This window comes from Coenobita brevimanus, chromosome 17 (genome assembly GCF_032717465.1).
Source record: "Coenobita brevimanus isolate Jiangsu-jjx chromosome 17, ASM3271746v2, whole genome shotgun sequence".
Classification (NCBI taxonomy): domain Eukaryota; kingdom Metazoa; phylum Arthropoda; class Malacostraca; order Decapoda; family Coenobitidae; genus Coenobita; species Coenobita brevimanus.
Window position 1 is genome coordinate 28,364,490 of NC_136970.1, and position 14,077 is coordinate 28,378,566.

Below are 14,077 nucleotides of genomic sequence, written 5' to 3' on the forward strand. Positions count from 1 at the left end.
TGGACAGCGTCGGTAGACACACTGAAATACATGTAGTCCTGATTTAGACCAGTGAAGGGGCACAAAGAAAGTACATCTTTTTGTAATTTTAGCAACGTTTTGCACAGTTTTTGCAACTGTAATGCACACATCCAAACTCGCAGTAAAATGCAACACGGGTTAAAGTTGTTTCGAGAATCCGATATGCATCATGCTCGATATTCATAGAGGACACAGCGAGACAAATAGACAAATAGGTAAACATTTTCATATATATTATACTCTTATATATAACCAGGGGGAGGATCCCATCACTACCTGGCGCATCCATGGGTGATGGATAGGGTAAGCCCTTACAGATATATGAGGTACCGTCTTAGACAGCGCAGACAATGTGACCCCCAATAGATGATAATAATGGCTCCACCGAGTATAGCTTATATGGTGGCAAAAAAAAAAAAAAAAATACAATTCACCAAAAAAACTATTTGGAAGGGAGATGAGGTATTTGCCACAGTCCCTCCAACGAACATAAATTCTACTGTTAATGATTACATGGGCATTCCTGTTGGATCATCTTCTACTAAAGGTCTAACCGCTCTGCCTCCTGCACTTACGGGTAGTGTGCCACCGAAAGTCAATAGGCAATGTCTCAGAAAATCAGAGACAAGGATGTAGTGCCACAAATTTAATATTCATGTATGTGTTTAGAAGTACTGTAATTTTTAAGTTAGATAGGGTGTAACCTGAATACTAGTCTATAAATTCCTATCCTAAGTAGTAATTCATATGTTAATGATTAATGTAGGGTTAACTTTATTTTTATATGTATGTATCTCTGTATCTATGCATTGGGTGATGTAATTGTGGATGTTGAGCTACGGGAATTCCTCCGTCTGGTTGAGTAATGAATAACAGATGCGCGCAGCTTTCCCCTTCTTTGTGCGTCGATTATGGGGCACTGAGTTTAAACCTTAAACAGAATAATGATGAATATACAATTCTTTTTGTAACCTAGTTGTGAAATGTTTACTAATGAAGCTGCTAAAACCCAAAATATGTAAGATTAACAGTCAAAAGGGCCTAAATAATGTCATTTGTGAGGATTTAAAGGTCCCATTTATCTTAGCCATCACTAGATGGCATAAGCTGCCCCAAAGTTCAAGGCGAGAGAGTAATAAAATCAGTATCTAAATGAAGTAAGGATTAAATCCCAAATTTTCCCCATTTCAATCAAAAGTCCTGGCGTCATGGGTACACTGCTAAATAAACTGTGGAGAGAATTGAAACTCACCATATTTCAAAAACACCACCTCATTTGACTTAGCAGCGGCGTCGCTAGCATACCTAGGAAGCCCAATCGAGGCCCAGACGTTGTGTATAATGGACGTTCGTTCAGTCTCCAGACACCGGCGACGTCAGTGTGAGCACGAGGCCTCCCCGTAATATTGCCCCCAAGACTTGAACATACACACTTACACTACCCATGAATTATTTTATAAACCAAATGTAATTGTAATAGTATTATTGATCTATCAAGTGAATTTTTTTTGTAAATAAGAAATAGAAATTTAAAAGTGATGAAATCTGGTAACGGAAGGGCGAAATTCAAAACCATTAACCGTTTTCTTTCTTGTAATTAAGGTTAGGAAATTAGGAGCGTGGAAGGGAACTTAGTGATTGTGAGCAATGATGTAATTCTGAAATGAACCTCGAGGCTAAACAAGCCCGAGTGATTATGTATCCTTGGTGATTATACAATGTCTGAATTGTACCTCGAGGCTGAACAAGCCTGAGTGATTGCGAATTCTTGGTGATTACACAATTTTTTTTTAAATTGTACCTCGAGGCTAAACAAGCCCGAGTGATTACGAATTCTTGGTGATTAAACAATTTTTGAATTGTACCTCGAGGCTACACAAGCCCGAGTGATTATACATTTTTGGTGATTATGTAGTAATGATGATTATGAACTATAAATAATCCTGAACTGATAGTGGATTCTAGAGAATTACATGATGAGAGTATATTATATGGACGAAAATGAACATGAGTAATAATTCTTATTGGTTCGAGGCTATGCCAGCCCGAAAAGATAACCCATGCTCTTAAAAAGGTCCCTGTCTTGAGGCTATTGTCGAGCCCAAGAGTAACTGACAAAAGGAAAGTAAGGTACAATGACCTCATAAATCGTTTGTATGTGTCAAATTGCTTTCGCCTGGTGACAATGTTGGAGGAATGACCATCCAAACCCTGGTTTTTAATGTACAATCTTCTTTCATACTAAAAAGGGTCATGTAATTAAAAATGTTTTGTGGAACCTAGCATCAAGTTATTAAAGTAGAGTAAAGTATATGTCATTTTCTTTCTTGGTGTACCTAATCAAGGGAATTAAGTCCTCAAGCCTAATTCACTCCCCTTCCAGTTCAAGATTCCTTCGCTGAGGGAACGACGACCACCTGTGGTACTGACTAAATCTAGGCTCGGCCAAAAACTACAAACGCTACCACAATATTTCTTAAATTCCTATCAACTATTATACTAAGTCGAGTACCACCTGTATTATCCATGCATGAGTTAATCAGTACCAACAACCGGTGGGATAAAAATTCATACCATTACACTGGTGACAACCGGTGGTGATAAAATTACTACCGTTACAAGGTGTAAGTCCATGAAGATCTACATGTACAATGTAATAAGTCTCGCAGAAGATTACAAATTTTATAACTTAATTACCGAATGGATGGGAAAGTGTCGAATGCTGTGAAGAGTATGTATGACGGTGCTAAGGCTGCAGTGCGTGTGGATGGTGAACTGAGTGAATTTTTCTCTTTGAAGGTTGGGTTGAAACAAGGATGTGTCATGTCTCCATGGTTGTTCAGTCTGTACATGGATGGGGTAATAAAAGAGATACAAGGTAGGGCAGTGGAGAGGGTAGTGTTTGGAAACTCCCTGTACTGTTGTTTGCAGATGATACTGTGTTGTTAAGTGAAGACGAAGGGGAGCGGCAAGGCTTGGTGGATGAGTTTGGGAGAGTGTAAGAAACGGAATCTAAAGGTCAATGTAGGGAAGAGTAAAGTGATGGTCTTTGAGAGAGGTGAAGTCAGTGAATGTACAGAGAGGTTGGATGGTGAGGAAATGGAAAATGTGAGTACGTTTAAGTACTTGGGGAATGTTGATGAGTAAGGATGAAAGTTTAGAGGGTGAAGTGCTTGAAAGGATGCAACAAGGAAGAAAGGTTGCTGGTTCCTTGAAAGCAGTGATAAGAAACAGGGAAGTGAGCATGGAAGTGAAAAAGTTGCTGGATGACAGTATTGTGATACCAACTCTGACGTATGGAAGTGAAGCTTGGACGTTGTTGGAAGGACACAAGTCAAGAGTGAGAGCAGTGGAAATTAGTTATTTAAGAGGAGCCTGTGAAGTCACATGGAGAGACAGGCTGACAAATGAGGATATAAAGGAGCGTTGTGGTGTGGATGTGGATGTGATAGGAAGCGTTAGGAGGAACATACTGAGGTGGTTTGGCCATGTGGAGAGGATGGAGTGAGAGACTGACGAGGAGAGTGTAGGCTATGTGAGTGAGGTGGAGGGGGGAGAGGGAGGGGGAGGCCGAGGATGAGATGGAGGGATGGAGTGGAGAGGTATATGAGAGAGGGGGGTGTGAATTGGGAGCAGGGCAGTGAAATGGCGGGGGACAGGGCGACGTGGAGGCGATTTGTTTGTGGCCACCCCGTACGGGATTAAGGATTCTGGCAATAGATAGATAGACAGATATAAAACATTAGATAGAATATTGTAGGTTTGAATGAAATCCACAGAAAAGTTAATTCAGCTCAAGGACAACAACCAACTACAGTATTTAACTACAGAGGAAGGCAAAACGAAAGAGTTAGTGGTCTAGGATTTCTAATTAACCGAAATCTTGCAGAGATTATTGTTACATTCAGTATAGGAAGTGGTCAGATAATGGTGGGTTACACAGCCAAAGTCAATTTCACAAGTGAAAGAAAGAAGCTGGCTTACATATATATATATATATATATATATATATATATATATATATATATATATATATATATATATATACACACACACATAGGATCAATAAAAGCAAGTGAAAACAAAGCAACCTTTGAGTTAGATATGACGAACAGATTTCAAGCTCGAAGTTATGTTCAGTGTGGCATTAATGAGTTGAACGATAAACTAACAAAAGTGCTAGAAGAATCAGCGGAGGCAGTAGGGAAAGCTAATACAACCAGAGCCAACAAGTATTCAAAAGTGACCCTTGAGCTCATGAAGAAGAAGAAGAAAGAAGATGAAAGTAAAAGCAAAGAAAGATGGACCAGAAAGAGCAGAATTAAATCGCTTATCATCAAACAAGACACACACACACACACACACACACACACACACACACACACACACACACACACACACACACACACAGAAAGAGAGAAAGAGGGGGGGGGAGAAAGAAAAATGTGGATCAGATCAAACAAACCTTAAAACAATGAACAAGTATGAAACGGGTCAGAAGTAGAATGACACTGGGAAAGCAACACATTATGTCACTGAAAGACAAAAACGGTGAACTCATTAAATGTATAGATAGGATGATGAACAAAGTTGAACAATAATTTTACAATTAACTGTATTTATCAAACACAATAGTACTAGTAGTCAAGTGAAATAAGTGAGGTAACAGCAAACGAATTTAACATATCTCTTAAAATTTAAGTGTGAAATGAGGGAAGGCCCCAGGAGAAGATTGAATAGTAGCAGATTCACTGTCGGATATTTTTTTATGTGTCCGACTCTGGTCATAGGCTTCAGAGCTTGCTCCCAAGGCCCAGTAGTTCTCCTACATACCATACACCTCTACATGTCACCACTTCGGAGCCAACACCCACTGTCCATATTGAATACATGATAGGGCTGTCTCATACAGGACTGGTGTATTGGTATTAGCGGGGGAGTTTTTACGACTTGTCGGTGGGTCTTCTGGTAGATCAGTAAAGCCTGTTTTTATTAAATTCAAATCCTTAAACTGTTCCCTGCTGCAGTGGGGATTTGAACCTGGGTCCGGTAGGACTGCTGGCCACTTCTCTACCGACTGAGCCCACTTATTTACTCACTTATTTACTCAGTGTGTAAAGAAGAAGAAAATTCCCGAACATAGTGTAATGCAATATTTACTTTGCTTTACAGAAAAGGCAACTCAAATGATCTTTGTAACTGTCGACTCATTAGCATATTACCAGTTATTCAGAAACTCTTCACTAAGGCCCTCATGAACAGAATAAACACAAATTCAGAAAAAAAAAAAAAAATCTTATGAACAGGCAGGATTCTGACAGAATAACAACAAATTCGGAAAAAAAAAAAAAACTAGTGAACAGTAGGATTCCGAAGACGGTATTCGGCTACTGATCATCTAAACACAATGAATCAGCTAACTGAAAAAAAACACATAATATAATAAAGCTGTGTTTAGTTTTTTATTTTTTAATTATGAAAAAACACTCTAGTAGAGCACATAACAATTATAAATTCACTGCGGGAACAATGCGTAAATGAGAACCTTGTAAAACTGCTCGAAAACATAAAAGAGGTTGAGAAAGATGCGTATCAGAGAGATAAAATTCCACCAAAATTAATTACAGCATGTCTAGATATATTTTCAGAGAGCTAGACTGGGAGAACAATGGAGTAAACACAAAGAAAACCTAGATAGTATTTTCAGAGAGCCAGACTGGGAGAACAACGAAGTAAACACAGACTAAGAAAACCTAGATAGTATTTTCAGAGAGCTAGACTGGGAGAACAATAGTGTAAACACAGACTAAGAGAACCTAAGCCATTTAAGATCAGCAGATGACAATGTCCTAATCTCAGAAACAGCAGAGACATTGCCAGAAATGATAAATAACCTAAACAGAGGAAACCTAGATAGTATTTTCAGAGAGCTAGACTGGGAGAATGAGAGGGCAAAGGAAGGAGTGTGTATAGTTGTGAGTAAAAGATGGAAGAAGAGCATAAGACAGTATGGATCAGTTGGGTCAAGGATTGTGTGGGTAAAGTTGAAAGTTGGAATACAAATGTGGGCGATTGTGTGTGTATATGCGCCAACGCAAGATCGTGCTAGAAGAGTGAGAGAAGAGTTCTGGACAAATGTGGAAGTGTGCATGGAAAAGTTTGGAAGGAATGAGAGAGTGTTTTTGATTGGTGATATGAATGGTAAAGTTGGTAATGTGAAGGTGGATGGAATAGTTGGTGAGTGGGGTGTGCCTGCTGAGATAGATGAGAATGGGAGTGCGTTAGTGGACATTTGTGCTGGGAGGGGGTTGGTGATAGCCAATACCCTCTTCAGGCATAAAATGATCCACAGGAATACATGGCGAGTGATGAGAAGGGTGGGTGGTGAACTGAATGAAAGGAAGGCAATGATTGATTATGTGTGTGTGGATGAAAGGATGCGAAGATGTGTAAAGGATGCAAGAGTGTATAGAGGTTGGGGGAGTGGACTTTCTGACCACTACTTGGTGGTGGCCAGAATTAGGATCCAAGTAAGATGGAAGAATAGAAGAAGGGAAAGACGAGACGAAGGAGTAGTTGCAAGGACAGTGGAAAGGTTACAAGAGGATGAGAAAAAGGCAGAGTATAAGAGAGAAGTGGAGGAACGATTGGGCAAATATGAATTGGAGCAGATGGGAGACGTGGAAGGTGTGTGTAAGATATTTACAGAAGAAATATGTGCAGCACGTGATGTGGTGTGTGGAAGGAAGAGAAGACGGAGGGGGGGTGCAAGGAACAGCGTGGTGGACTGAAGAGGTGAAACAGGCAGTGGCACAAAAGAAGAAAGCATACAATGAATGGATGAGAAATAGGGGCGTGGAAGAAGTTGAGAGGTGGAAGAGAGAGTTATATGTGGAAAGGAAGAGAGAGGTGAAAAGATTAGTAAGATAGAGTAAGAAGAGAGTGGATGAGGAATTTGGAAGGAATTTGAGTGTAAAGTGGAGGGACTGTAAGAAAATGTTCTGGAGAGAAGTGAAAAGAGTAAGACAGGGTGGAAGTGAAGTTAGCAGGGGAGTGAAAGATAAAAATGGTAGATTACTAGTGGAGAAGGGAGAAAAAGTGAGCAGATGGAGAGAACACTTTAAGGAATTGTTGAACGTAGAGGATGGAAGTAATGCGAGTATAAGTGGCTGGGGAATGGCTGGGAGAAGGAGGGAGGTGAGAAGACAGGAAGAAATCAGTAGGATAGAAGTTGTGGAAGCAATGAAGAATGTTAAATCGGGGAAAGCCCCAGGAATTGATGGAGTGTGTGGCGAAATGCTGAAGCATGGGGGAGAGATAGTAGTAGAATGGATATGGAAGATGTGCAGATTGGCCAGGGAGGAAGGTAGAGTCCCGGAGGATTGGAAGTCAGGTATAATTATTCCCTTGTACAAAGGAAAGGGGGAAAAAGAAGTGTGTGGTAATCATAGGGGCATTTGTCTTCTTAGTATAATAGGAAAAGTGTATGGTAGGATACTTATAGACAGAGTTAGAGAAAGAACAGAGAAATTAGTTGGAGAAGAACAGGGAGGCTTTAGGAAGGGAAGAGGTTGTGTAGATCAGATATTCATTCTTAGATCTTTAGTGGAAAAGTTTCTAGAGAAGGGAAAGAAGTTGTATGCGGCTTTCATGGATTTGGAGAAAGCATATGACAGGGTGGATAGACAAGGATTGTGGAAAGTGTTAAGAATATATGGAGTAGATGGGAAGTTGTTGAATGCTGTGAAGAGTATGTACGAAGGTGCGAAGGCTGCAGTGCGTGTGGATGGTGAACTAAGTGAATTTTTCTCTTTGAGAGTTGGTTTGAAACAGGGATGTGTCATGTCTCCATGGTTGTTCAATCTGTACATGGATGGGGTAATAAAAGAGATACAAAGTAGGGTAGTGGATGTTGGAGTGGCCCTGGTGAGAGAGGATAGTGTTTGGAAACTCCCTGTACTGTTGTTTGCACATGATACTGTGTTGTTGAGTGAAGACGAAGGGGAGCTGCAAGGTTTGGTGGATGAGTTTGAGAGAGTGTGTAAGAAACGGAACCTAAAGGTGAATGTAGGGAAGAGTAAAGTAATGGTCTTTGAGAGAGGTGAAGTTAGTGAATGTACAGTGAGGTTGGATGGTGAGGAATTGGAAAATGTGAGTACGTTTAAGTATTTGGGTAGTGTGATGAGTAAGGATGGAGGTTTGGAGGGTGAAGTGCTTGAAAGGGTACAGCAGGGAAGAAAGGTTGCTGGTTCCTTGAAAGCAGTGATAAGAAACAGGGAAGTGAGCATGGAAGTGAAGAAGTTACTACATGACAGTATTGTGATACCAACTCTAACGTACGGAAGTGAAGCTTGGACATTGTTGGAAGGACACAAGTCAAGAGTGAGAGCAGTGGAAATGAGTTATGTAAGAGGAGCCTGTGGAGTCACGTGGAGAGACAGGCTGACGAATGAGGATATAAAGGAGCGTTGTGGTGTGGATGTGGATGTGATAGGAAGCGTTATGAGGAACACACTGAGGTGGTTTGGCCATGTGGAGAGGATGGAGGGTGAAAGACTGACGAAGAGAGTGTATGTGAGTGAGGTGGAGGGGGGAAGAGGGAGGGGGAGGCCGAGGATGAGATGGAGGGATGGGGTGGAGAGGTATATGAGAGAGGGGGGTGTGAGTTGGGAGCAGGGCAGTGAAATGGCGGGGGACAGGGCGACTTGGAGGCGATTTGTTTGTGGCCACCCCAAACGGGATTGAGGCGTCTGGCAATAGATAGATAGATAGATAGAGGAAGTCTGAATGTAAGGTTAAAGATGAATCGAAGTAAAACTAATCTAAATGCACCAAAGAGCGTCATCAGAATGAGTGCAGAAATTCTTATAAAGTCGAGGAGTATAATTACTTGGGGCTAAAACGCAAACAAACTAAAGGCCATGAGAGTGAAGTAAAAGACGCATTATAATTGGATGAAAAGCTTTCGGTAAACATATACATAATGAAAAGTTGCTTGCCAATATGCATGAAACGAAAACCAAATAACGGTTGTATAATCCCAGCAATGACGTACAGTTGTGAGCCCTGGAAACCGACAAAATCGATGGAAAATCACCGAATTCGTTCTTAAAGAGCAATGGAAAGGTCAGTGATGGGAATATCGTTAAGAGACTTGTATTAGGAATACCAGACTAAAGTTGAAGATATTATAGAAGATATAAAGGAACAGAAATGGAGGTGGGCAGGTCATGAAGGTATTATAGCATTCATATATCTTGAAAAAAGTGTATGGTAAACAAATAACAATTCCTGAAGGTTTTGCATATATAAGAAGATGGTAAACTGCTCAGTGGCGTTAAGAGCTTTTACGAATGAGGTGAAACGTGCGCAGGAGTAGATAGGCATCTAAACGAATGGTTCGAGTTTCGTGTTGGCGCGAGATAAGGTTGTGTGATGTCTTCATGGTTGTTATTTGCGTATGTATTTGTCTATACCTATACAGTATAGCTGTTTTTCTATCTATCTATCTGTCTCTTTCTATCTATCTATCTGTCTATATCTGTCTGTCTATCTAAATCTATCTATCTATCTATCTTTATCTATATCTATCTATCTATCTATCTATATATCTCATCTCATCAACCGTTTGAGTGTCCACTGCTGGACCAGCCTATCCCAACCGAAGTGGGGACGATACAGCCAATGTGTCTCTACCAAGTGGCTTAGGCTGTCTGGTAGACATTGTATGTAGGGGTAAGAAGTGCTTGTAAGTGTAATTGTAGTGCTGGAGTGGCTTTGGATGTGTGTAGTCTATGAATCAAGTGTAATCGGCCCGCACATGCCGATTGGGTGCAAGCATACTTTACAGTATGCAACACTGGGTCAACCACAGCACCCCTTGTGTCCGCCGATGCGGTACGTGACCAGAAGAACGCTCCCAAAGATTATTACCCTGGCAGGGCACGAACCCTCATTCTTCAGTGTACAAAAACGATATATATATATATCCCATTGGAGCCCACTGTCCACAGTACTGGACAGAACTGGGAATTTTCAAACCTTAATAAAGCAGGAAACCCCCAGGTAGGGATCTATGAGCTTCGCGATTATGACGTGATAGGCGGAGGGCGGTATGCTTAGGACCTTCCCGGAAAAGTGCCTCACCCGGCAGCTCTGGGATCCAATGGGATATTATATATATATATATATATATATATATATATATATATATATATATATATTATATACAGTATATATATATATATATATATATATATATATATATATATATATATATTATATATATATATATATATATATATATATATATATATATATATATATATATCACCCGAGGTGTCCCGATGATGTAGGGATACATTCCCATCTTTTGCCATGGTGACACCCGACGACATATCCATATGTTTTGCAATTGCAAGGTCCATCATTTGCACATTTTTCAAGTTTTGTGGGTGATTTTTGATAAGCATATGTGGGAGACCTTCTTCTGCCCTTCGTCAGGCAGGGATACTTCCTAGCCCTGCCTAACCTCCCTCTGCACGCCATTTTCTCGTCAACTCACCTGTTAGCAGTGACCTGGCTAGTAAAGACATGTCACCCCACGTTCTCTCCAATGATGAAATTCCAGGTGAAAGTTATTCCCAAGGTGGAGGACAAAAGAATAAACAAGCCAGAGGAAGAAACAAGCACGATTGATGGGGCAGTAACATCATAAAGGAAGGTGAGGTATATAGTTTGGTGAGTGGAACAACGTTTATATCACCTATATTATTGTCTGAAAACCAATAAACTCTTGTACTACATATAAATCTATACCAAATAAATAAATATCTAACTTTTTATGAGTGGTTTGGAATAGTTACTCCTCCCATAGAAAACGTTTTCTCCGAAGCAGGGACCACAGAAGACAGTACCAGGTATTCAGAGGGACACCTGTATAATGCAATTATAAATTCGGCTGAGCACTTTTTTTGGCATTTTCCAATGTTTCTTATAAAAGGCGGAGGTTTTAGAAAAAAAAAAAAAAAAATCAAAAATCTGCCAGGATTGGGGGGGTCAGAGGTGAAAAATCGATAGGGACGAGGCTCTTTTTTTGTGTGTGTGTCTGACTCTGGGCATAAGCTTCACAGCCTGCTCTCAAGGCCCAGTAGTCCTCCTACATACCATACACATCTACGTGTGTCACCACTTCGGCGGTAACACCCACCGTCCATATTGAATACATGCTAGGGCTCTCTCACAGAGACCTGGTGCATTGGTATTAGTGGGGATATTGTTATGGCATGTCGGCGGGTCTTCTGGTAGATCAGAAAAGTCTGCTTTCATGAAATTCAAATCCTTAAACTGCTCCCTGCCCCAGAGGGGATTTGACCCTGGGTCCGGTAGGACCACAGGCCACCTCTATACCGACTGAGCTACCGCCTCCCCTTCAAATATAAATATGAACATATATATATATATATATATATATATATATATATATATATATATATATAAACATTTATTAATATTAAAATATTAATATTAATATATATATATATATATATATATATATATATATATATATATATATATATATATATATTAAGTATATATATATATATATATATATATATATATACATCCATCATCCAATCCTACATTGCCCCATGAGGAGCGTAGGAGCCCGGGGCTAGGCAGTTGGTCCCGACATTTAAGATGAGAGTGACCAGCCTCACTCATCCCTGAGTGGCATTACATGAGCAATCAACCCCAACCATCCCTTGGATATAAACCCTCACCAGCTCAATCCGATTGGAGTGCAATAATTACCCACTAAACCATGAGGCGCCAAAATTTGGTTATATGGTTACCACCCAGCATAGTAAATGGTTTCCTGGTGCATATACATATATATATATATATATGTATATATATATATATATATATATATATATATATATATATATATATATATACAGTAATCCCTCTAATATCCGAACGCCCAATATCCGAACATCCCCACTAACTGGACATAATTGTCCTTGGATCCAATATTCCCAAAATGGTCCGAGAACCGCAAAAAATTCGAAAAAAAAAAAAAATTTCCTGCCCATAATTTTAACTTGGCGTGCGCGACGCAGGACAGCTTTGTTGTGGTGCATCATTCCTTCGACATCCGATAGAGCGCCCCTGCATCCTCCCCACTTTCTGCCTGTCTCTCGCCGCGAATGCACGCTCGTCGTCATGGCTGCCCACGTGCTCGCTTTTGTGGTGGTTCCTTACCTGCTGCAGGCACTCCTGCTGCTCTTATGTCTCTTATTAGTGTGTGTGATGATGGCCCCGCCGCCTGAGAAGAGGAAGAGAGTGGTGTTGACTCTGGAGAAGAAAGGGGAGACATTGGAGAAAGTAGATGCGGGGTAGTCTTCTTCCCGCATCCTCTGCGAGTTCAACCTGGCCCGATCTACTTTGTTCGATATCAAGAGATCCCGAGACAAACTCATGCAGTACGCGGCTGACTTCTCGTCGAGAAGCAAACGCAATGTGGAGAGGAAGGTGATGTTTACTCCCAAGTTTGCTGAAGTCGACCACTCCACGTTGATTTGGTACCAACAGCAACGTGCTGCTGGTGTGATGGTACGTGGTACGGAGCTGAAGGCTGCTGCTGAGAAGTTCACCAGGCTTCACGACGCCCTAGACTTCAAGGCATCTGAGGGTTGGCTCTTCAAGTTCAAGTTACGGCATGGCCTTACCAACCGTAAAGCTCATGGCGAAGCTTTGGACGCTAACGAAGATGGAGTTGACAAGTTTCGGCACAAGGTGAAGGGCTTGATCGACAGGGAGGGCCTCACTATCGGTCAAGTCTACAATGCTGACGAAACTGGTTTATTCTATCGCTCTTTGCCAACGAACACTCTAGCCGAGGAGACGGAGAAGCGTGTACCTGGCCGCAAGCTCTCCAAGCAACGGATATCTGCTTTGTGTTGTGCCAGTCCTAACGGCATGCACTGGCTTAAGCCCATTATTGTTGGCCGTGCAAAGCAGCCTCGGTGTCTTCGTGGGGTGATGGATGTCCTTCCTGTCATCTGGTACCATTCTTTGAAGGCATGGTTTACAGCCCAGATCTTCAAAGACTGGTTCCACTGTCACTTTGTCAAGGTCATACATTGCCAGACGAAGACACTGGGAATCCCGCACGACCAGGTAAAGGCCCTCCTTCTCCTCGACAATGCACCTGCCCACCTGTGCAACAAGGACTTGGTGGCTGAGAATGGCCGAATTAGGTGCATGTTTGTGCCACCTAATACGACTGCTCTCATCCAACCAATGGACCAAGGAGTGATCGTGGCAACAAAGCGCCTATACCAAAGGAAGTTCCTGGACGAGGTGATGGTTGTTCTCGAGGACGAGGACGAGCGCAGGGAGGGACGGGACACGCAAGGCCAACGGACTTTGGAAAACCTTCGCTGCTACAACATCAAGTCTGGAATCTACAACTGGGCCAGTGCATGGAACGAAGTCCCTGTCAAGACTCTAGAAAATGTTTGGTCTCCTCTGCTTCTCGGAACGGATGTGGAGTACGATTTCCTAGGTTTTGACGTGGATGACTTCCATGCACGTCTAGATACGCATGGCGACGATGTTGATGTGGACGATGTGCGTGAGTGGTTGGATGACCACGAGGGCAATCCTGGGTATCAGACATTGTCTGATATCGAGATCGCATCTTCAGTTGCAGGTCTCAGTACCCAGCTTGAAGTTTCCGACAAGTACGGCGATGATGATGCGGACTCCTCTCAGCATGACACTACTCCAGCCATCCCCAACCTGAGCACACTCCAGGAACACCTAGAGTTCGTTCTCGACTACCTGGAACACCCGGACTGCGACATGGAGATGGGGCCCTTGGGACTTGTGGAGGAAGTGCGTGCTTTTAGGCAGCGCATCATCAATCGTCAGAATCGTCGTTCTTTGTGTCAATCAACCATTGACAGTTTTTTCAGGCCCGTGACCCCCGCTGTGCCCAGCCCTGGCTCCACTCCGTTGCCTCCCCAAGACAGGCCCTCATGCTCCG